Below are 25963 nucleotides of genomic sequence, written 5' to 3'. Positions count from 1 at the left end.
GCTCCTGAGCCAACTCCTTTACTACATTTAGCTAACTTGTCAATTCTCTAGCAGCCACATGTACGTATCCACCAAGCGTTTGCAACTCTACCACTCTATTTTGACCACTTGGAGTCATTCCAGATAGATTACTCAAGTATGTGGAGAAGACATTTTTCATTGCTTCTACCCCAATGAGAGCTTTTCCTTGTCCACTATTTTGTGGGTCTGTGTGTAATCCTTGCATGAGTTCAAATGCTCTATCTTGGATCTTCTTCACCTTTTCCCTTGTTTCTTTGAGTCCTTCAACCTCTTGAATCATCTCCTGCTTGAATTGCATGTTTTGAAGCCATTTGAACAGAGGCTCAATCCCCTTCTTCAAAATATTTGCTTCAACTGCCTCTTTTGCCTTCATTTGGATGACCATATTTAGGAGAGAAATCATCACACCTTGCCCTTTTTGTGGCCAAAGTGTTGTGATTAGAAATGATATTATCCTTCTCAATTTCCAATCGAAGGATAACATTTCCAATTTGATCAATCAAAACAGCTCCATCTACATTGAGTTTCTCAATCCATTCTTTCTCAATCTGGCCAAAATGCCTATCCTTTTGAAGCTGTGAGATGAAGGCTTGCACTTCTTCTGCAGTGGGGTTCTCAGTAGTAGGCACACCAGTAATGGTTGCCAATGGAACAACTAATTTCCTAATAAATTTTTTCAATTCTTCAATCTTGGCCTTCATTCAGATTTTTGACAATTTGAGGTTCTCCAATTGTTCTTCTATCACCTCGTTTCTTGATCTCCATAGGCCCACCTTTGTATCATGCCTAGCCTCTCCAAGATCAATTGAATGCAAACTAAAATCATCAGGTGTCATATCCTCAATTATCCCTACTTTATTTGGCTTTGCTACCTCCATTGTTAAGTGTCTTGTTTTTGGATCTTGCCCAAGTATTGATAAAGTCATTTTCTTCTTAGCTTTTGCTAGTGTAGATCCAGAGTGAACTGCTTGAGACTAAGTATCCTTTGCAGGGATACTCTCCTCTTTCCTCTTTCTCTTCCTTTCTAGAGTATCTTTTACCCATGATTCTATGCTGATTACTTTAGAAGTAGCCCCAAGTGATTCTATACTAAACATCTTCTTCCTCACCAAAGTCACTGGCACTGAAGTAGCAGAAAAAGGATTCTTAGGATCTTGAAATTTGGATCACAATTTGAAGCACATCTCTAGCATACCCATTTGGATCAAACATGGGCCTTATCACTTCATACTCCTCCAGTCTGTATTTGTTCTTGAATGCTTTGAGTATGTTCTTCACATCTGATCAGGACTCACAACTGTATGCCCCAACTTTTATGGGAAATTCATATCCCTTTTTCTTCAAATTAGCACTCAGCACATTCACCTAGATTGCTTTTCTCATAATCTCAATGAGCACGATCATGTCATTCGGATATCTGGGCAGCTTCAAGCGAAATCCATCGAAAGCTACAAGATGTAAATATGAAAAAAGATGAGAATTGGATGAAATAACTACCCAACTAACTGATAGCCACCATCGCTTCTGGGTTGAATCTCCTCTCCGGGCACCCTTGGAGTTCCCTGCAAAGCCTCATTGTAAATGCATCATTAACTCTGATATACTCTGTATAACTATTTTGTAACTACAAGCATGGTTAAAACTCATAACTCTTTACATCATCTCGAAAATTCTATATTCTAGGAAGGCCCAGCCATAATTGTAGGGAAGCCAACATATATATCAAGAAAGAAGACATATAAAATGAATTGTAGAACTTGGCTACACTTAGAGCTCTAGACAGATCCTCACTTACCTCATACGCCTAGTCAACATATTGCGTATCCGAGCAGATAATTTGCACTAAAAAGAAGTATTGTTCTACAAATTCAAGGGCTTTGACCTCACCTTTCAATCAATGCAAAAGAACTAGAATGTCCATGATCTCGGGCTTGAGATTAGTGCCAAAAAGGGTTTTAGGAACTTTACTTTTGGCTCCTCTTGGCTTTTGGAACCAAAGAACTCATGATCTCCTTTTGCCACACCATCTTCTTCAGAGAGAATTCAGACATAGCTCCTCCAATTGTTAATTTAGAGAACTCCTCTCTTTCTGGAATTCACATGAAATTGACTACTACTTTCCTATCAATTGAGATTAACACCGTTTGATCAGGAAGCAAGATTTGCTTCTTATCTGGGTTATAGTGATTGATACATTCAATAATCAGCTCCAGGGCTTGCACTACTATGAGAAATCCTACTGCTTCTACCAGCCGACTTCTTTGGAGTTCCTCCGTTATGGGATGAACTAGTTCTACCCTCAACCTTCTTTGGAAATCTTGCATATTAAAGAAATAGAGTGAAGTGTCTGTGATATTCTGCCATGTGGACTTGATTTTGCCCAATCCATCAAATCCAGCAAATCTTGTTGCCATTTTGATTGAGGTAGAGATAATTGGAAATCTTAAAACTCAAAATAAGATAGAGAGTAGAACTTTGTAACTGTGGGGATTTCAATCATCAATTTAACAGTATAACAGTCCAAATGAGTAAGCAGTAGTTTGAAAATCCGTTATGTTCATCTCTATATAGAAACTCCAATCCACCCGTTAATCTTTAAAATTTGCGCCACACAAACGACTTAAATGATAAATTCGTTAGATTAGTAAATGTGGAGGTTAAAATAGACTCTTTCTTGTCTTTTAACTGTTCCCATTGGCCCAACCGTTATTTTCCTTTATTACGGCTTAGTTTCCCATTTTACACTAAGCTGCAGAGAAATAAGAACGGAGTACTCTGTGAGTAAAATTTTTCTTGGCTAGAATTTGAATAGAATACATCCCTCAAAGTGATCAACATGCTTCCCTTACCTTTTTAAAGCTTCCTATAATCAATTCATCAAATAACCATGCTTGCAAGAGTGATCTTTCGTTGGATGCGAAAAACTACCTTCAAGGGTAGAAACCCCGTAGAGGAGAAGTTGTTTCTGAGTTTTCCACCGATGCCATTTGTTTTACCTTCTCTATCCTAATCACTTTAATTTAAGCCTTTGAAAAAGATAAAACTGACTTTGCAAGTGAAAGGTAGGACCCACTGGCTCACTTTATTCTTTTACAAACACCTTTTCAAAAAATTGACTTCTTGGTTCAAAACCTGCCAAGGAGAAGTTGTTTCTAAGTTTTCCACTGATGGCCTTTTTAATAATCTTAGAGAGTTTTGAAAGGTTCCCATAGAAAAAAATTGCAACACTTGAATGATCTATCCATAACATGATTTTCTTCTCTTCATTTAAGCTCGAGAATCATATTTGGGAATCTCGGCAGAGTTTCACCTTCAAGGTGCGAAACTCGCCAAGGAGAAGATGAAATTGGATTTTCCTCCAGTCCAACTTTCTATAATTTTGAAACATAATGACTTGAGAGTAATTTCATCTAAAGTAAAATAATTTAAGAATCTCCATCGAGAAAGGTCCTAAACTACCCCAAAGACTCATGATGATAAACAAAACCCACCTGGCCATACAATGCAAGAGAAGGGAAAGACGAAAACCTGATGGAGATACTTATTACTTGAGGAAGGAAAAGGGGAAACCAACTCGACTAAAGTAAAAGCTATACAAGATAATCTTCACTTTGCAAATTTGGTACATCGAGAAAAGTGAGGCAACACTATTATTGCAACTCTTTGATCATTTTCACCACCTCCTTGCCTGCCTCCGCAGTTCTTTGGATGGTATCAACAACAGATCCCCCAGTTACCTTAGTCACCTTCTTTCTTGAGCTTTATCTTGTTCTTTTGCTTGATCTGCTAGGAGACATGATTTCCTCATTATTTCTCTTCCGTAAGCTAGCAGCAGTTGCACAAATGCTTGAAGTGACCTGCTCCATCTTACTAACACTCTCTTTAATCAAAAGACAAAGTTTATGTTCATATTCATTTATCTTATCTAGGATATTACCAAACTAAACTTCCATCTAAATCATCTTTGCTTGGTCAACTTCCTAGCCCTGTTGCATCTTTCCCACTTTTCTTTTCAAATTCATTAACTCATTGTACATCCAGGAGTCACCTTGGAGAGAGGAGTAAACTTTAAGCTTAATAGTATGAAGGAAAGAGAGCATAGTGTCCTTACTAGTAGATTCATCCTTCTCCTTCCCTATTTCTTCCTTACTAGTAGACTCATCCTTCTCTTTCCTCATTTCTTCCTCTACATTCATAGCACCCTTACTAGTGAGGTCCTCCTTTTCCTTCACCATTTCTTCATTTTCCTCCCTCGCTCTCTAATTTTTCTCACTCTATTTTTTATCCTCTTCTCCAACATTATCGAACCCTGTATTTTCATCATTACTTTCCTTAGCCTTATCCTTACCAGTCTCACCCTTGCTGCCAGGGTAACCCTCTAGATTTGAATTGAAATCTCCCACATCCATATTCTTATCATCATTATTATCTGAATTCTTAGACTCAGTAATCTCCTCGGCATTTATCTAAGGTGTTTCTTGTTTCAGATTCCTCATTCTCACACTAACCCCTTCCTCACCCTTACTCTTCCTAGAGTAGGTTTCACTAACAAATCCTTTCTTTTTCTCAAAGGGAGGGGAAGAAACAATAGCCTTTTTCTTATAGTAATTCTCAATTAATAGGATTAGCCCTTCATGTAAAATTGGTTGGGACTCCTTTTCCCTATGGGCTTGAAGACATTGAAGAAAAGAAAATCTCAGATAAAAAGGAAATGAGATCCTATCCTTTTATCGAAAATGATTCAGGAACACAAAATGAAATTTATGAACACACTTTGCCCTACCATCTAAAATGAAATACTCACGGATGCAAGAGAGAATGTCCTGCCATATAACTTTAATTTAACCCAGCTCATAAAAGTCACTATTCTTCTCCAGATTCTTTCCCTCCTCATCAGTCTTCAAAAATTTCTTAAACACAACATTGGAAATATTGGTTTCTTTACTAAATTTTATGCCCTCCTTAAGTAGCCTTGTAACCTTGGCTATGAAATCTTCAGACAAATGAGTTGTTACCCCATGCATGGAAACCCTATCCTCGATCCAATTTTTGAAGAATGCCTTTGTGACATGTGGTTTGTAGCCATGAAGGTGCTCCAGGTAAGTGGTGACATTATCCTTCTATAGAATCTACCAAATAGAGGCTTTGGCCTTCCATGCTTTATAGTTCTTTGGTTCCTATTTTCTCGGTTCCCCGCTCATTTCTAAAAACTTTGTTTCTTTGTGAAATGCCAAAGTCAAGCAGACAGGTAGACATAGAGAATTAAGAAAAGCCAAGGTATTCATTAAAACAACTAAGGCTCTCATTAAAACACATACATGCTAAGCTAGGATAATAATCACATTTATGTACTTTCTCAAAAAATAATATTTGCTTCCGTAACCCCACTTCCATTTATCATTAAATTGTTAATCTTAGAAAATATTTCCCTCCATTGCGTGAGTTATGTCATAATTAATAAAAGCTTTTAGATTCATGCTCCTACTTAGATCATCATGCCATGTCATTTTACACTCTCCGACAGCCTGGTTAGCAATCCAATCAGCCACAACATTTCCTTCACAGAATGAATGCGATATAAAGACTTTCTCAAATTTATCCATTAAAGATTTAGTTTCCATTATACTAGCTTTGATAAACCAAGTGATCAAGCTTTTACCATTAAGTATATTTACAATGTTCCAGGAATCTCCTTCCATCCAGAGGTACTGGAAACTAGTTTCCATTGTTAACCTCATCGTATATAGAGCTGCAGTAGCCTCATCTTTATGGCTATTAGAAATACCAATAGGTATAGCAATAACGTCTATAATATTACCTGTGTTATCCCTCTAAACCCCTCCACAACCCACTTTACTAGGGTTTCCTTTATCAACACCATCAAAATTCCCTTTAATCCATCCCATAGGAGGAGCCTTCCTTTCATGCCCAAAAAATAGGGCAAGAACATATGTACAATTTTTTATTTAAAGTAATAACATTTAAGTTTACTAAGTTTGATAAGTTTAAATTAGTTAAGACATAGGTAGAATTTGAGACAACAACGTAGTTACCCTATCAAAACTAAAGGATTACAACTCAGTTGAAAAACACCATGAAGGAATAGATTGTTAATCTTAAGCGTTCATTGTTAAATCAATTAATTAAATTAAACCAACTAATTTAAATTTATTAAAAAAAAAACCTAACACTTTAATATTTTAAAAACTCTTTAAATATTATAGTCTTAGAAAAAAAGTAAACCATATTTTATCGTAAATTTAAGTCCTAATAACTTTGATCAATTATTAATCTATTAGACAAACATCGATCAACAATGTAACTGATTAATTTGAAAGTCCAATTAAATAATATAGACTAAATTATTTTGAACATTTAAAATAAAAGAACTTCTAATTAATTTAACATTACATCCATGATTAAACTTTATCCTAATTCCAATTTTATTATAATTTATTTTAAAATAATAATAATAATAATATAAATAAACTAAATCTAGATTGAGTTATACCAACATAACTTACTCTCAAAAGAAACATTTTAATTAACTTTCTTATCAAATTAAATTAAATTTACTTTAACTAACTTTTACTTAACATAAAAATCTAACATTAACTTATACTAATAAAAAATATATAAATTAACATTTAAAAAAAATTAAAACTAACCAACTAAAACTATATTAAATTAAAACTAATTTCTAAAGTAATCTAAAATTTAGAAACTTTCAATTTAAAACTACCTACTAAACATAAGCTTAACTATTTTATTTTTTTAAAAGAAAACTTTAATTAAAGAATACTACTAACACTATCTACATTTCAATAAATTTCATGACATAACAAAAATTTTAAAACTTAATTTTAAAATAAATACTAACCTACACCTATACTAACTACCTACAATTCCTAACCGACTGCCAAAGCACTATAACAAGATGAGGCATCCTTATCATAACAACCAAGCGCTGACCAAGTTTCATGTGTGGGAAAAAAAAATTGCATGGATGGAAGGAAGGAAATTTTAAACATTATATAAACTACCCACCCACTCCCAAACTTTAATAACATCAATCCATACTTTTCTTTTTAAACTTTCCCCCCCACCAAATCTCCTGCACCTAGGATCCTTCCCTTACACATTGTCCTAAGCTTGCCATCATGCAGGTCTTGTCCCCCCACCCCCACGCATGAGAAGACTTCCACAGGGCACTCAAAGGTAAGAGGTGAGTTTTAAGATTTTGCCCTTTAATACAACACGCTCTCCCTCCATTGGTCAAATAAAATACCAATTGTCACGTCTAATTTGGGGGGCACATGATCCAAGTTTTACAGGGTGGCAGAAATTTTGCATGGGGAGGAACAAGGAGGGGATTAAAAATCCCAAGTCAACAGCTAAATTACTTTTCTTAACCCAAGAGCCCGATGTTACTCCCTTTGTTTACTTTACCAAGACAAGAATTTTTGCATGCTTAGGGTCAAGGATGACTGTGCCAAGGGTGGAGGAGTAGTGATATGAAAAAGTTAAGTTGTTAGCTTAGGGGTTAAGATTGGATAGGAGTTATGAAATAAAGTAAAGTAGTTAGAAAATTAGGATATTTAGGATATTTAAAAAAGTATTTTCCTTTTTCTAGTTTTTTTTTTTTTTTTTTAAATTAAATTTAAAGTAAGGAATCAACAGAGAATATTCTGTATTACAACAAAGGAATAAATCATATGCCCATACAAATTCCAGAGGGCTTTTTTCTCTAGAAAAGACTTTTTTTTTTTTCTAAGTTTATTTTGTATAAGAATTTTCCAAGCAATGTATTTTTTCACAAGGGGTATATTTTTCTTTTTCTTAAAATGGGTTTATAGCTTAGAGTTCAATAGTTTGTGTTTCACAATAATATAAGATTAATTTTATCCCCTAATAAGCATGAAATTAAATTGAATTTCCAACCATAACTTTAAATTTTTCCATAACATAATTGAACCCAGAAATTGCATAAATTTCATGTCACCATTTAATCTAATATCTAATATACACGTGCATAAACTGAAATACTATCAGACTCAAATGAAATCATATTTTTCAATCTCTTTCTCTATTGACCCACCTAGTTCAAAGACTCAACTGGGAAAGAATCAATAAGAAAACTCAACTTCGTTGCCACTTCAACAATAAGTTTAAAATACATTTTACACTAGATTTTCAATCTCAAGGAGAAAATATCCTCAACATAACTGAATCCCAATAACAAGATAAATTTCCTTCTTGTCCCTTAATAAGGGATCCATTTCAAATTTTGCAATATATTATGGTGATCATGGAGAGAACGTAAATTGACTAGGAGACAACCAATCACAACATGAAGATAAAATCAATCATTCACTCCCATACCGAGTTTTCACAATAGATTCAACATTGAACCAAACTAGGGAGAAGATGGATTTTTCCAACAAGATATGTTAGACACAACACCAAAACAAATGCCCTATCGGGGCTATAACTCAAGAACTTCTATTCTTCCATTCTTTCATGCCAAAACTTATATGTGGTTTTTTTTGATAGGTAGGGGCCCATAACACCCTACCCTCTCTCCCTCTTCTCATCCTTATAAGAGACTCTACACTATTGGATTCCAACTGAAGACCTTCCCCCATACATGGCCACTTTTTCCCTATTCGAGGGTGAGTAATGCCATTACACCCATACAATCCCTTCAAAAATTCAAAACAAAATTCAAGGAAGACATCTAAGAAAACTTTTTTCCCATCCCTCCCAAAGATTCTCAACACACACACACACATACATATGAAATAAAACTAAAAAATGAAACCCAACATGAATAGAAAGAGGTGAAGTATTCCTACCTTCAAAAATCAAGTTATGGAAAATGAAAAAGTTTGAGATGAGCTTGCTTTCCTCTCCTTTCCTTCAATGTTGAAAATCCACTCTAAAACTAGAGGTTGGGTGAACACCCAAAACCTCCTCTAAATAAGATCTTAAACTCGACCACCTCTAAAATCAATAACTCCCCCACTTTCCCAAAAGTTCTAGAGGCTTCTAACACAACTAAACCTAAGGTTAACCTCAAGGTTGGGTTAAAGTCATTCAACTCATGATGAAACTATCAATTTTCGCTATAAGGAAAAAATTGGGTTTTTAAGTGACCATAAAAGTCAACAAAATGGGGTAGGGGGGTGGAAAATGCCCCCAACCCATACCCATACCCCTTGGGTACTTAGATTCCAAGTTTTTAGGCCTATAGGATAAATAAGGGACCTAACAAATGCTAGAAAAATTAAGGACTATCTAAAAACCTTCAAAATGTAGATTAAACACTAATCTGGATTAGGATAATTAATTTCGATAAAAAAATTGACTAGCAATAAGGTCACTAACCTAGTCTGACTTAGATCTTTAGGTTACTCGATTAACCCTAACCATCATTCCTAGATGCATATACAATTCACGAGTGTCAAGCAACACTATAAGAACACTATTACAAAACATTAACATTTACTGATTATAGAATGATACCTTCATACATCTTAAGATAAAAATAAAGTACAAACAACAAGGTTTCCAAAAATGGTAGATAGTGTTCAGTTTCATTTCTCTGTTAGGTTTCTCAACTAAAATATCTTGCACACATTAGTAGCTTAAGAAAATCACATGCACATATGTATATAACGTATCAGGGAAATCTCAGAATTTAAAACATTCATCTTTCAATTAATCAATTGTTTATCTCATTCTACTCATATACTTAATCAAATTAAAATTGCATACTCAAAGTGCTAATTCTGCATTCACTTACTTTATCAGTATACATGTTAATAAAACATTAAATGACAAAAATCAAATATCTAAAAATAAACATCACACAACATGAAATAACATAATATGTTTAGATTTTCTGATAGTGTCTTGACATATCGAGTCATAAGTATCAAAATAATAATGTATCAACTATGCTACGATGGGTCAAGGTAAGGTCTCAAATCCTCCCCCACTAGGCATGAACTTCCTCCTGGAGTTCATAAAAAAGATAAGGGTATTGAGATCACATCCATGCTGCATCCTCCCATGAAGCCATGACCTCATCATAACAATCCCACTGGACCCTAACCTGGTCTAGCTCTAGGCCTCAAAGAGCTAGGGTCCATCGAGCAATAATATGAATAGGCTCCAGCGCTAGATACCCATCTGACTTCACCTACAAAGCATCCTAATCTATAATATGAGACTCATCAAAAATGTATCCTCTAGGTACTGAAATGTGAAATACATCGTGGATGCATGATAGGCTAGGTGGCAAGGCTAAATGGTAAGCAACTAGTCCTATCCTCTCTAGGATCTCAAATAGTCCAACAAACTAGGGTGCCAACTTAGAGCCCTTTCTGAATTAGATCGGACTCTTATGTGGTCACACCCTCAAGAAAACTCTATCACCAACCTGATACAAGTTCTCAATGGATCCTATTCACATTAGCATACTTCTTTTTCCTATCATGTGCCTCTCTCAGGCGTTGTCTAATCAAGGTCACCTGCTCCTCCATCTCCTTTACTAACTGAGGGCCAATAGATACTTGATCCTCGATCCTATCCCAACTCAAGGGCATTGTACATGGTATTCCATACAAGGCCTCATAAGGTGGCATACCTATGGAGGAATGGTGCCTATTGTTATAGGAAAACTTGACAAGATGTAGATATTCCTCCCATTTGACCTAATGGTCCATCATGTACATACGTAACATGTCCTCCAAAACCTGATTCACCTACTCAGTCTGACTTTCACTTTGAGGATGATATGTTGTGCTAAAATTGAGCCTAGTGCCCAAAGCTACTTGCAATTCTCTCCAAAAGGATGAAGTGAATAATGAGTCTCTATCAGAGATGATCTTATGGGGAATGCCATGAAGTCTGACAATGTCCTACAAGATACCTAAGCTATGTCTTGTGTAATGTATGTAGTACACATGACTGAGAAATGGGCAACCTTGGTCAACATGTCAACCATCACCAAAATGGCATCATGGTGGCTAGATGACATGGGGAGACCAACAATAAAATCTATAGATATAGCATCCCATTTCTACTATGCAATCTCATGAGGCTAAAGAAGCCCATCGAGATGATGATGTTCTGCCTTCACCCTATGACACTTGAGGCATCTCATAACTATGGTGGTAATCTACACTCTCATGCCTAGCCAGTGATACAACTATCTCAGATTTGCATGTAACTTCTTAACATCAAGATGTGCTGCATAAGGTGCTTTGTCAGCCTCAATTACAATGAGCTTGCGCAAACCCACAATGGAACGTACATACATATGTCCTCTATGACACAAAATTCCATCAGACTCCAAGCAATACTCTAAATTCTTCCCTTCCAAGGGTCTCTGAGAATGCACTATCTAACTAATGTCTGCATAAAGCTCATTTGTTGGCAAGTACTGTAAGATCTACTCTCTCAAGTCAGTGCAAGTAGTCATAGATGGAAGCTCATGGAGCCTTCTACTTAAGGCATTTGCAACCACATTCTCCTTTCCCTTGATGTAATGAACATCAAAATCATACTCACAAAGGAACTCCATCCACCTTCTTTTCCTAGCATTAAGGTTTGACTGAGTAAATATGTTCTACAAGCTCTGGTGGTCAGAATGAAGCTTGAATCTATGACCTAGAAGGAAGTGTCACCACCTCACTAAAGCATGAACCACTGCTGCAAGCTCTAGGTCATGAGTAGGGTAATTGAGTTCATGAGTCTTCAAATTCTTAGACTCAAAGGAAATAGCTCATCCCTCCTGCATTAGGACTACCCCTATACCATCTAAAGATGCATCTATGCACACCACAAAATTTGCAAAAGGATCTGATACTACAAGAATTGGTGCACTCGTGAGGGCTCTCTTGAGCTCTTGAAAAGCTCTATCACACTTCTCTATCCACTTGTACTTCTTTCCCTATTTTTGAAGATATGTGATTGGGTGTGCCAATCTAGAGAATCTTGCAATGAAGCATTGGTAATAACTAACTAGTCCCATAAAGCTCCTCACTTTAGTGACATTGGTGGGTGCTAGCCAATCCACGATGGCCCTAATCTTCGATGGGTCTACTGAGACACCATCACCTAATATGACATGACCCAAATAATGTATCTCAAGTCTATAGCATGCACACTTTGACAAGTTGTCAAACAACTGATTCTCTCTCAACTTTTGCAATACTTGTCTCAGGTGCTCCTCATGTTGTTTATCATCATGAGAAAAAATTAGAATGTCATCAAGGAAAAAAACCACAAAATTATCCAATAAGGTATAGAATACTCCATTCATGAGGCTCATGAATACAATTGGAGCATTCATGAGGCCAAAGGGTACCATGGTGAACTCGTAGTGACCATACCTTGTACAAAATGCAATCTTGGGGATATCACTATCCACAATCCTCAACTAGTGGTAACCTAAATTTAGATCAATCTTTGAAAATACTTGAGTAACCTACAACTGATTGAAGAGATCATTGATTTTTGGAAGAGGATATCGATTCTTGATGGTTACTTTATTCAATTGCTGATAATGAATACACAACCTAAGTGATTCATCCTTATTCTTTACGAAGATCACTAGTGCACCCCAAGGTGACACACTAGGTCGAATATACCCCTTATCTAAGAGTTCCTCCAACCAAGCTTTTAGTTCATTGAGCTCATGAGTAGTCATCCTGTATGGTGCCCTCAATACAGGCTCGGCTCCTAACACAAGGTCAATATGAAAATCCACTGCTCTAGGTGGAGGCATACCAAGGAGCTTTGAAGGAAACACATTTGCAAACTCTTGCAGGATTGGAAAATCATCAAGGGATGGCTTTCCCTCTTGATCTTCCTCTCTATCACTAATGGTGATAGTGAACAACTAACATCCCTTTCACATGCACCATCTAAGCTGCATAGCAAAAATCATATGAAGAGACACTAGTCTCTTAACCCCAAAAATATCTCTAGAGATACCATCTTCATCAACACCTTCCACCCTCTTCTGTTGATAATCCATCTTGTCACTATGGGCATAAAACCAATCTAGGCTAAGAACAAAATCATAAGAACCTAAAGGGGTAATGTGCAGATTAGACATTGTGGACATGTCTCCAATCTGCATCTAGCAATCATGCACCATGGAACTAACTGACACTCTAGCTCCTGAGGCTAACTCTACCTCCCAATTGACATCTTATCTAACTACCAACAGCTCACAATGCTCCACTACATGTGGAGATATAAATGAGTCAGTAGCTCTAGAATCAAATAAAACTACAACCATACGGCCCTATATAATACCTATAGCCTTGATAACTATGGCCTAATGCTCAGCTTGGTGGTTGTCAACCACTACAAATACTCTATGGGATCTTCCCATGTCTCCAACTATTGGCTCTAAAAAAGCTCCTCTCTGGCCACCGGATGACTGTCCCTGTGGACTCTCTCTAGCTATATGACCCATGCCACCACAAGTGTAGCATGGTCCTCAAGTATAAGATCATGCACCTTGTGATCCAAACTATTGTGGGCCTCCTGACCTACTAGATCCATTGTATCCACCCCTGGAAGACTATTGAGTCTTCACTAACTGTGATTGTGGGGCCTGTACCTTTTGATCCTATTTGGGACCCTATGACTGCCACTACTTGGGCTTGGAGCCCTGGTAACCTTGTGAAGGTTTCTGCTACTGCTATTGTGGTTTCTGCTATGGAGACTATTGGCCCTAAGAGAACCCTGTTGTATAGTTCTAATTCACTTCCAAGGGGGTTTCTTCTAGGTAGATTTTTAGTTTTGAGACCAATCCCATGACCCCTATCTACCTTGAGTATCCTCGACAACTAGTGCTATCTCAACTACCTGTCTGAAGGTAGTAGGGAAGGCCAAATGAACTAGACCCTAAAGTGAGAAATTTAGGCCCATGATGAAGCGATGTACTCATAGTTTCTCCTCCTTCATGTATTCAACATAAGGAAGGAGCTCGAGAAACCTGCTCTCATACTAAGCTACTGTGAGAACCCTCTGATATAGAGAATGAAACTCCTCTATCTACTTTTGTCTGAAGTGCTCTGATAGGTACCTCTCTTAGAATCTCTCTAAGAATGACTCCCATGTGAGGGTCTTCATTCTTACTCCTCCTATAGTCTTCTCCTGATGCCACCAATTAGAGGTATCTCCTCTCAGCTGATGAACTACTAGATGCACCTTCAGATTACTCCCATAACGATGTAATCTAAAGCACTATTGTAGACTCTATAACCAGGCCTCTGCTACTATTCCCTCTGTGGAACCAGTAAGGAATGGTGGCCCAAGTCATATCAACTCCCTAATATCATTTCTTATATGTCTAGGGGGTCTATTGAGTGGTGGTCCTCTCTGATGTATCGACTCACTCTCATGCTTGCCTTGTCCCTCTACCTACCTTGGTGGGGGACTCCTACTCCTCTCTTTGCCTCCTCTAGATCCCTCTACTTCCACTATGAGAATTCGATGCCCTGGCTATACTATAGGTAGTACCCTCTATTGAACTACACCAATCAATGTCTGAAGGACATCCAAAATATTTTGATTCAGGTTCGGTTGTGGTGGTGGAGGTGGTGGTGGTGGTGGTGGTCCATCCTCTTGTCTCGCTCTACCTCCTCTCACCCTACGACCTCTGCCTCGTCAGTTGCTTTGAGTAATAAGAGGCATCATACACAATTTAGAGTTTAGTTTAAGTTCAGAAGCATAATGGTTTTTGGTTCATAGTGTTGAAACACGAGCTCTGATACCAAAATGTCATGCCCAAAAAATAGGGCAAGAACATACATACAATTTTTTTTAAAGTAATAACATTTAAGTTTACTAAGTTTGATAAGTTTAAATTAGTTAAGATATAGGTAGAATTTGAGACAACAATGTAGTTACCTATCAAAACTAAAGGATTACAACTCAATTGAAAAACATCATGAAGGAATAGATTGTTAATCTAAAATGTTCATTGTTAAATCAATTAGTTAAATTAAACCAACTAATTTCAATTAATTTAAAAAAATAACCTAACACTTTAATATTTTAAAAAATCTTTAAATATTACAGTCTTAAAACAAAAGTAAAACATATTTAACCATAAATTTAAGTCCTAATAATTTTGATCAATTATTAATCTATTAGACAAACATCGATCAATAATGTAACTGATTGATTTGAAAGTCCAATTAAATAATATAGACTAAATTATTTTGAACATTTGAAATAAAAGAACTTCTAATTAATTTAACATTACATCCATATGCATGATTAAACTTTATCCTAATTCCAATTTTATCATAATTTATTTTTAAAAAATAATAATAATATAAACTAAATCTAGATTGACTTATACCAACATAACTTACTCTCAAAAGAAACATTTTAATTAACTTTCTTATCAAATAAAATTAAATTTACTTTAACTAACTTTTACTTAACATAAAAATCTAACATTAACTTATACTAATAAAAAAATATATAAATTAACATTTAATTTTTTTTAAAACTAACCAATAATAAACTAAACTAAAACTATATTAAATTAAAACTAATTTCTAAAGTAATCTAAAATTTAGAAACTTTTAATTTAAAACTACCTACTAAACATAAACTTAACTATTTTTTTATTTAAAGAAAACTTTAATTAAAGAGTACTACTAACACTATCTACATTTCAATACATTTCAATAAATTTCATGACGTAACAACAATTTTAATACTTAATTTTAAAATAAATACTAACCTACACCTATACTAACTACCTAAAATTCCTAATTGACCTTTCCCCCCCCCCCACCATGTCACAAATTCCTCATTAAGCCAAAGTGCTATAACAAGATGAGGCACGCTGATCATAACAACCAAGTGCTGACCAAGTTCCATGTGTGGGAAAAAAAAATTGCATGGATGGAAGGAAGGAAATTTTAAACATTAAATAAACTGCCCACCCACTCCCAAACTTTAATAACATCAATCAATACTTTTCTTTTTAAACTTCCCCAGCACCAATTCTCCTACACCTAGGATCCTTCCCTTACGTGTTGTCCTAAGCCTGCCATCATGTAGGTCTTGTCCCCCCCATGCATGACAATACTTCCACAGGGTGCTCAAAGGTAAGAGGTGACTTTAAGACTTTTCCTTTAATACAACATGCTCTCCCTCCATTGGTCCAATAGAATACCAACTGCCATGTCTAATTTGGGGGGCACATGATCCAAGTTTTACAGGGTGGCAAAAATTTCACATGGGAAGAAACAAGGAGGGGATTGAAAATCCCAAGTCAATAGCTAAATTAGTTTTCTAAACCCAAGAGCCCCATGTTACTCCCTTTGTTTACTTTATCAAGACAAGAATTTATTGATTGCTTAGGTTCAAGGATGACTACGCCTAGGGTGGAGGAGTAATGATATGAAAACATTAAGTGGTTAGCTTAGGGATTAACATAGGATAGGAGCTATGAAATAAAGTAAAGTAGGTAGAAAATTAGGATATTTAGGATATTAAAAAAAGTATTATCCTTTTTCTATTTAAAAAAAAAAAAATCAAATTTAAAGTAAGGAATCAACAAAGAATATTCTCTATTACAACAAAGGAGTAAATCATATGCCCATACAAAATCCAAAGGAATTTTTGCTCTAGAAAACACTTTTCCTTTTTTCTAAGTTTATTTTGTCTAAGAATTTTCCAAGCAATGTAATTTTCACAAGGGGTATTTTTTTTTCTTCTTAAAATGGGTTTATAGCTTAGAGTTCAATAGTTTTTGTTTCACAATAATATAAGGTTAATTTTATCCCCTAATAAGCATGAAATTAAATCGAAGTTCCAACCATAACTTTAAATTTTTCCATAACATAATTGGACCCAGAAATTGCATAAATTGTATGTCACCATTTAATCTAACATCCAATACACATGTGCATAAATTGAAATACTATCAGACTTGAATGAAAGCATATTTCTCAATCTCTTTTTCTATTGACCCACTCAGGCAGGAAATAACCAGTAAGAAAACTCGACTTTGTTGCCACTTCAACAATAAGTTTAAAATACATTTTACATAGGATTTTCAATCTCGAGGAGAAAATATCCTCAACATAACTGAATCCCAATAACAAGATAAACTTCCTTCTTGCCCCTTAACAAGGGATCCATTTCAAATTCTACAATATATTACAGTGATCGTGGAGAGAATGAAAACTGACTAGGAGACAACCAATCACAACATGAAGACAAAATTAGACATTCACTCCCATACCGAGTTTTCACAACAGATTCAACATTGAACCAAACTAGGGAGAAGGTGGATTTTCCCAATAGGAGATGTTAGACAAAACACCAAAATAGATGCCCAATTGGGGCTACAACTCAAGAAATTTTGTTCTTCCATTCTTTCATGCCAAAACTCATACATGATTTACGATCTCATGAGGGTGGATGAGATATTAGGCAAGATCAACATTGACACACACCTTGAAGGGTAGTGAAATGATGGAGGAAATATGGATGAAATAGATTGAGGCTCAGATATATGAGGTAGAAAAGCCATTTTGGAGAGGGGTGGAGTAGAAGGTTTTGAAACCTTTTTAGGAAGATGTTGGGAAGAAGATGGAGTGGAAGCCTTTTGAAGCTTGAATGTCAACTTTGATTTGTTTTCAATATTCAAGTCCTTCAAAAGAGACTTGGGAATCCATATAGCTTTTGATTTTTCATTAGATGCTTTGGAATGCATTTCTTCAATAACAGATTTAAGAACCCATACTTTCTTTGGTTGAGCTCTTTGAATAGTGGACCTTTGTGGTCTCTTTTGTGTATTTTCCTTCTTAACATTCACATGTCAATTAGAGGAGACAGTGTGAACTTTTGAGGATGGATTCATGCACTTGTGTTTGAGTTGATCATCCAAATTTCTTCCAAAGGACTTGGGACTTATGGATGAATGAGACCAATGTGACTGGTTTAGATGGAAAGATGAATGTGAAGAGTTCAAGTATGTGTATCTTTGTTGATCTTGGGGTAGGGTACGAGGAATGTGTAATGGGTTAAGAGTGGAAGTAGGAGATAGAGGAACATAAGGCCCCAATATGGATGGAAGACTTGAAGGATTTAGCTTAGATGGATAGGAACCAAGGATAGATTTAGAAGATGTGAATGGACCATGAGTACTGATATCAGCATCTTTAGAGTGAGCAATATGACCAAAGCCATCAATAGATTTATGAGTAACTGTTATAGGAGCAATACCTTTGACAGGAGTATTTAAAGCTTGAGCATAGTTTGGAAGTGAATGTACTGAGGTAGAATAAGAGAGCAAGGGAACACTTTTCTCTTCAAAAGGAATTTTAGGTAACATAGGAAAAGTATCCTTCTCTTGGTCTTTTATAGTCTCCTTAAGGATGGTGGAAGGAATATCTTGATCTCGCTTAGTAGAGGTGCATGACATGGGAGATGGAGGACTATGTGGCTCTTGAGATGGAGGCACGAGATCTTGGAAGACTTGAAAGGGATGAAGGAATATTGGTCTTGATCAACACTTGTTTCTTCATCATTTAAGTGGTCCTCTTGACATGAAACCAAATCCAAGGATAAGGGAGTATCTGAATCTATATTCAAATATATTTCTAGAGGCTCCATAATAGGCTCTTGAAGGGACAATGGAGGAATAGTTGGATTGGGGATAATAGGACGAGCAACACATGGAGGTTTTGTTTTCTTTTCTTTGTGTAGTATGGGAGAGGTTTATAGCTAAGTCAATATTAGCTTGAGTTTCTTTATAAGGTAGTCCTTGAGGGTACACATAGTCAATTGGGGGAGTAGTGAGTTATTTTGGTGAATATGTGTTGGAAAGATTGGACAATTTAGAAGGTGGATGTATGTTAGAGGAAGTAGAAGTTGTGTTTGAACCGTTACTAGACATGGTTTCATGAGGTTGATCCTTCTTGAGAGTAGAATCTTTAGTAGTTGAGAGCTTAGATTTTTGAATTATGCCATTGTCAAAGAGATCTTGGATCTCATTTTTCAGCTCCTTACAATGGGAAGTTTTATGTAAATTATGTCTATGATAGGCACAATAGTTACTCATAAAGGAAACTCCCACCAAAGTGACCTTAGGTAATACAATGAGTTTCTCTTCAAGAAGTTCTTCCAAGGTTAATTCATAATATTTTCCAAAATGTGTGAAATCATGCTTTGGTTTAGGTTCCCAAGGTTTTTCTTCAAAGATATTTCTAGATTTCTTGGGTGTATGTGAGGTGTTCTCAGATGTCTTGGATTCAAGATCACAAGAATGTGATTTTTGGTTGTCATATAAGGAAGGAAAAATTTCTCTCAAGGAGAATTTGTTCGATGATGTCTTTTCCTCTTCTTTTAGTCTTTGAAGTTGAGCATTCATTGATTGGATTTGTTGCTTCATGTTTGCAATAAGAATCCCTTCTTCCTCACTAGGAATATTGGATTTAGCACATTTTTTGTTAGCCATTTTGATGTATTATGTTTCAAGTAGTGACAACCAAATTTTAGAACATAAGTCAAGTTGCCATAGTCATAGACAATGACAAAAAGTAGCAGCTTAGACAAGGACCACACTAGATCTATGATATCAACTCCCAGTGATCTATCAACCTCTTCGGAGAAAGGATGCCTTAATAAAAAAGTTGAAGATTCATCTATCTATGAGATGCTCAAAGTATCCTCCCCACCTACAAGGAATCTATCTTAGAGAGGAGTTTCACTAGGAACCCACTCCCTCAAGATCCACAAATAGTGTTCATGGGGGCTTAATTACTATGTGTGTACAGATGTCAATTTTTGAAAGCAAATTTATCCAAAAGCAATCAAAAAGCACAATGTGGTACACTTAACGCTTTAACTAATGTGAGGTGAGTCCAAAGATGTGGAACATTTAACCCCTCACACAAGCTAACACGAGTCCATAACTCAGAAACTAGTGAGTTCTAGAAAGCACAAAAGGGTTTCCTAGTGGAGCCTTTAATGCTTCTTTCCTATAGACCCCTCCCCTTTAACATGGTGCTAATCTTGCAACCACAAGGTGGAACGAGGGGCTGGCAGATTAGCGAGTCCAATAACCCAAGATAGCTATTTAGATCTATCACTAGTAACTAAGCCTACTAGATGAAAACTAATGGAGATCACAACCTAGTATCAAATTATGCATGTGTTGTAAAATGAGAACATGCAAGGAAACACACACAAGCTTGACACGAGAGATGTTCATTTTAGATCCAAATGAAGTTTTATCAGTCAAAGAGAATTACTTGGTAATCCTTGCAATGCACTTAGTAGATGTTTTACCTATTTTTAGCAACTTTATCATGCTTTTCCAATTGTCCTACAAACCACTATTATGCTACAAAAAAATCAGAAAAATGGAAATAAAGATGCTTAGGAGAAAACATGTTAGTGAAAATTGAAGCTTAACTATGGGAAAATAAAATTTAACTTTTTTTGTTCATTTTTATACCCATAAAAAAGCTTAGAAAATGCTAAGACCTATGAAAACATCAAAAGTCAATGCAAAAATAGTAGAGTTTCACGCAAAATTTTTGACAGAGCCACGCGAAGTTATTTTTTTCTCGCGCAAAACTATTTGGAGCCTGCGCAAAACTATTTTCGGCCCGCATGAAGAAACAAGTGCCGTGCAAAATTTCTAACAGAGCCATGCGAAGTTATTTCTGTCTCATGCAAAACTATTTGGAGCCTGCACAAAACTATTTGGAGCCTGCGTGAAGAAACAAGTGCCGTGCAAAATTTTGCGTGCTCAAGAACTTTCTCGTGTGAGCTGGAGAGAATCTTCGAGTGAAGATTTTGGATCTTCGCATGAAAATGAATAGTCTCACACGAAGATTCTCAAATCTGTAGGGAACAGTATGGACAGAGAACAAAAAAATGATTAAAAAATATAGAAAGAGGCCAGAAAAATTGATTTTTGTGCCCCACGGTGGGTGCCAGAATTGTATGCATGAATATGCGGCCTCTGCTAACACACACATTTCAACACAATCATTGTATGCGAATTCATCTCAAAATGAACATTGGATTGTTCATCCAAAAATCAGCTGGCAAAGCGACCTATTGCCTTCTATCTAAATGGATTTTGCCTATTAATATCCTTAGAATCAAGGTGCAAGCAACCAAACCCTGTAAGAATGAAGGATTTGAATGTAATTTAAGCTATATGAATGTGCAAGTAATCTAGATGAAGTACAAGCAATTAATCTAAGAAATAAAAGATATCAAACTAAAAATGTATGCATTATTAAGCTAGATGAATCTACACTAAGAATGCAAGATGTATGTAAAAATATGAGCAAATGTGAGTATGAATTCCAGTAGCGATTCGATGTGAATTCTCCAAATTCATCCCCTCAAAATGAAGAGATGAGGGTCTCTTAAATAGACTTTCTTGGAATCCATCAACGGTTGAGATCGATTTCAATCAACTGTCAGGATTAAAGGTGAAGTTCAGTCATAAAGGGAGATTCCCAAATTAAAGGGAGTTAACATATTTAATTTGAGTAAAATAAGGAGTTAACTGATTCAATTTGAGTAGAAAAAGGAGTTAACTGATTTAACTCATTTTTGATCAATAGTGAACTAGAAATTTCCCTTTTTGAATTGAAGAGAGATTTTGTTGAGATATTTAATTTAATAAAATGAGATATGCTCTCATAATTACTTTTTCTATTTAATTAAATAATCTTTAATTAATTAGAGACACTTTTCTTATTTAATTAAATAACTTCATTTAATTAATTAAGAATGGCTTCCCATTTAATTAAATAACTTTGTTTAATTAATTAGAAGTAAGTACTCCATTTAATTAAATAATTTTGTTTAATTAATTAGAAATACCTTTCCCATTTAATTAAATAATTACATTTAATTAATCAAGATAGGTGTATTTATTAAATTAAATAAATTTAATTCCATAGTACATTAGCCTTAGGATATAATTATAATTTAATTAAAGTATAAATACTTAATAATTAAACTATAATTAAATCAAGTAGGTTTAATGCGACTACTATGAGTGCGTACTATAGGAATTAAATAAGTAATATGATGAATGCAAATTAGGGTTTTTTGCATCTGACAATTAAGTCAAGTAGCGAATAGCAGAATGAGAATTGCCTATTAGAATAGGACTTAGACATTATTAGAAATAGACCAAAATTTGTATAAAGGCAATGAGCCAATTTTGGGGTATTACAGATAGACATCTTATTATTTTTGCCAAGTTATTGCAATATTGCATATTTGATGAATAAATGCCTTTACTGAGTTTCTACACTTTCATCTGAGCTTATCTTTCCTTCATTCTTCTGTGGGGGCCCACATGGAAGGTGGAGTTTACTTTAGTAAGTAGGAGTTAGACTCAGTTTTCTAAGTTAAGATAGAACTGTTGTTCCTGTAGCCACTGGATTTAGAACAAGTCACTATTCCTGCAGCAGTAGGTGCATAGATGTATGGCTAAATAATTAGAATTTCCTTCCAATTATTTGATAGTTGTCTTTCATTTGGATAAATTAGATTTCCTTAATGGTTTTTGTGTTCAAGGTAGTAATTACTTTTAGTAAAAAATAGAGCATATACTTTGTAGACATCATCTCAAGTTCACGCTTTCGGATTGATATTTAATGAAAATCAGCATAGTACTTTGGTAGTAAGGGATGTCCAATCCTGTAACTAAAAAGGTGTTATATTGATTAGACAATTACTTGTTTGATATATTGAACAAATGTCACTACTTACCTCACATATTTTCCAAGATCATATATCACTTTTTTGATAGTATTGTCAAAGTTCTCTAGGAGTGATAGGGGTAGCACATTCGACAACAATTGTCAATGTAATACGATGAAAATTAAAAATAGTTTCACAAATATATTGAAAATACAAAATATTGCAACTTACCTTGGTGAAGGTATACCAATCATTCATTTTCATCCTTGGCTCAAATTCACTTTTCTTTAGTATGAGATTGCTTATATTCACAGCAAATTCTATAGGAAATCTAATTTTTTGTATGACTTGTTTTATGGAATTTTTTGTTGCATGATTGGAATTATGAATGTCACTACAAATTTTGAAAAGTATTTCTTTGATATGCCTTCCATCCAATATTTTCCATAGTGTCTCTATTACATTCTTTCTAATATGCATAGTATCAAACAAATGCACAATTTATAGTTGCTTTTAGTAGGGCAACCTACTAAATTTTCTAGGATAACATTTTAGTCCCTTTGGAAGGTGGTCAATGATGCCTTGATGACCTTAACTAGCATTACTTACATAAATATATAATTTTCAAACATAAACCATTAGATGGAGCGATACTAGAATTCTATTATATTCCAATTGCCATAGGTGAAGGGTCTTCATGGTTTTGATGTAAACTCTTCTTTCCCATTGAAAAGTTGTTTTTTGACACTTTGATACTTAAGATTTCTATGGAGGAAGTGCCTATACTCATCAAGTACCTACTTTATTAAACTTTAGGAATGATGAGATTTCATCATTGGACCACACATTAGACATGCAAGTTTTCCATTTGTTTGAAGACCTACAAAATAAAAATATAATTCAATTAAATTTGTTAATTTTTTGAATTATAATTATTGCATACAACTATAATTCATCATAACATACCATAGAAATGTTTCAACTAGGGCCATCATGAATTTTAAACACAAGCATTGCATTAAATTGAAATTATTTTTGTCCAATTAGTCTAGAGATATCATACATAGTGAAACCATTCCATAACACTATAAACTCGTCGATAAGAGGCACAATATATACATTCATATCTTTCACTTGGTACTTACCTAGTTGAACAAACAATAACATGTAATAATTATTGTGTCCATTTCACTCCAAGACTTATAATTACATGTAGATAACTATAAAATAATAAAATACCTAGAGCAATCATTGCCAACATAATTTACGCCCTCTTTATTGACATCCATGGAGGAAGGTTGATATAGAGGATCTAGGGTTGTATCCAATAGCCACTCCAAATTAAGGTTTCCACCTTGAATCATCCAATTATTCTTGCTTCTTGTCTTACCACCATTGCAAGCCTCCAAGACTTCCCTTTCCAACTTTCCTCCTAGGTATAGTTGGGATGTGGTAGACTTAATCTCCCCTCTTGGCATTAGTCCTACTAGTCCTTCTCAGCCCTAGAGCCTTAACCCTCACTTAGGATCTTGTGTTTCTACTTTCTTCTAGTCTAGTGGTAATTTAATTACCCTCCATGACCTCCTTGACCAGATTCAACACTTTTGACTACAACAAAACCTAAAGAAAACTCAATTTCCTCACATAGGCCTAATTAGCCCTAAAGGCTACTAGGTCTAGTAATCGTATTTTTCTCCCCTTTCCAAATTATTCTGAACAAACCATAAAATAAACTTAACAATCTAGTAGCTATCTCCTAGAACACCAAGATTCCCACAACCCTACTTGTTCTTATGCCCTGGTTTCTAGCCATGGTTTAAGGCTTCCAATCTAGTTAGCAAAAAAAATCCTCCCGAGCTCTTCAAACCTCACATAAAACCTCCATTCCACATACATACTCAAAATAACATCCTAGGGCTCCAAGAAACTCCATTTTTTAGGCCCTACATGATTATGGGTGTGCTTTGCAACATCTTTTGAAAAATTGTCTTGGCTCACATACTCCTAACAATTAGCCTAGGGTATCACTTCTTGGCTTGAAAATCAACCATTAAAATATCAAACAAAAAAAAAACTATGTAAACATTCTGACCTATCATGCCACATGGTTTCAAGAATTTTCCATCATGGGTGATTAGGTTAGAATCATTTTTCCACAAATAGCTCCATGAACATGTTGCTTAGGCCAGACAACAAGAAAAATCTATAACTTGAAAACCCTAGAACTCTAGCACAAATGTGAATATGGAAAAGAATCAAGAAAAGGTAATCAAACAAAAAAAAAACTTGGATCTCCTGTACCAATCCATACTCTTTCGTATTACAACATTAAATATTGGAAAACTCTATAGAAATGTTTGTATTGTACTTCCACACATGTAAAAAGTGATGGTAATTCTTCCAACCCTTCAAAACATGATCTAACCTACTCAGATACCTGAGCATGGGTAGTTACAACTTTAAAAACTACTAAATGCAATTTCTTGCAAAAATTGCAAAAGTTGCTCAAGCAACTTTTGAGCAATTTTGCAACTTTGGAGTAACTTTTTGCTCATAATCATTTTTGGCCAAATGGGTCCACCTAGGACAATCCTAGGACCCTAGATATGGTATCTAGGATGTAATTAGATAATAAAACACCTTAATTAATCATACCTTCTCATATTTGGTTGATTGAGTAACTTTTGGCTCAGTGAGAAACTTTTGAGCAACTAAGACCTAATGAGCAACTTGGTTCTTACATTTGGATAAGTTGCACTCCAAGGACTCTTGGAGATTATTTAACACACTCACACACCTAACTACCCTCTACTCACACCAAAAATCCAAATTAGGTAGGTTCCCTACACTATACTCCCCTAGGACAAGGAACTCAATTCCCTTGAGTTAAGAGGTCTTCAATGGTGACCCTATGCTTCAGTATGTTCGCTTTAGTCATCCAAGTTACCTCAACATCTAGTAGTCCCTTCCATTTCACCAAGTAGTTCTTTTAGGTACCCTTCCTTGTCTTATTGATCACCTTAGAATCCACAATGCAATCTAGTTTTAAAGGTTGCAATATTGGAAAATCTTGTACCCAATCAACCCCTTCCACATCTGCAAGAGTATGGTGATTAGCATCAACAAGAGTACCCTTGTAAGCAAACAAGTCACACACATTGAAAATAGGTGATATGCCCAAGTCAGGAGGTAATTAAACTTC

This window comes from Cupressus sempervirens, chromosome 3 (assembly GCF_028749045.1).
Source record: "Cupressus sempervirens isolate cs-2001-9-10 chromosome 3, ASM2874904v1, whole genome shotgun sequence".
NCBI classification, from domain to species: Eukaryota; Viridiplantae; Streptophyta; class Pinopsida; order Cupressales; family Cupressaceae; genus Cupressus; species Cupressus sempervirens.
The sequence above is the reverse complement of the archived record's forward strand: the minus strand, read 5'-3'. Positions refer to the sequence as shown.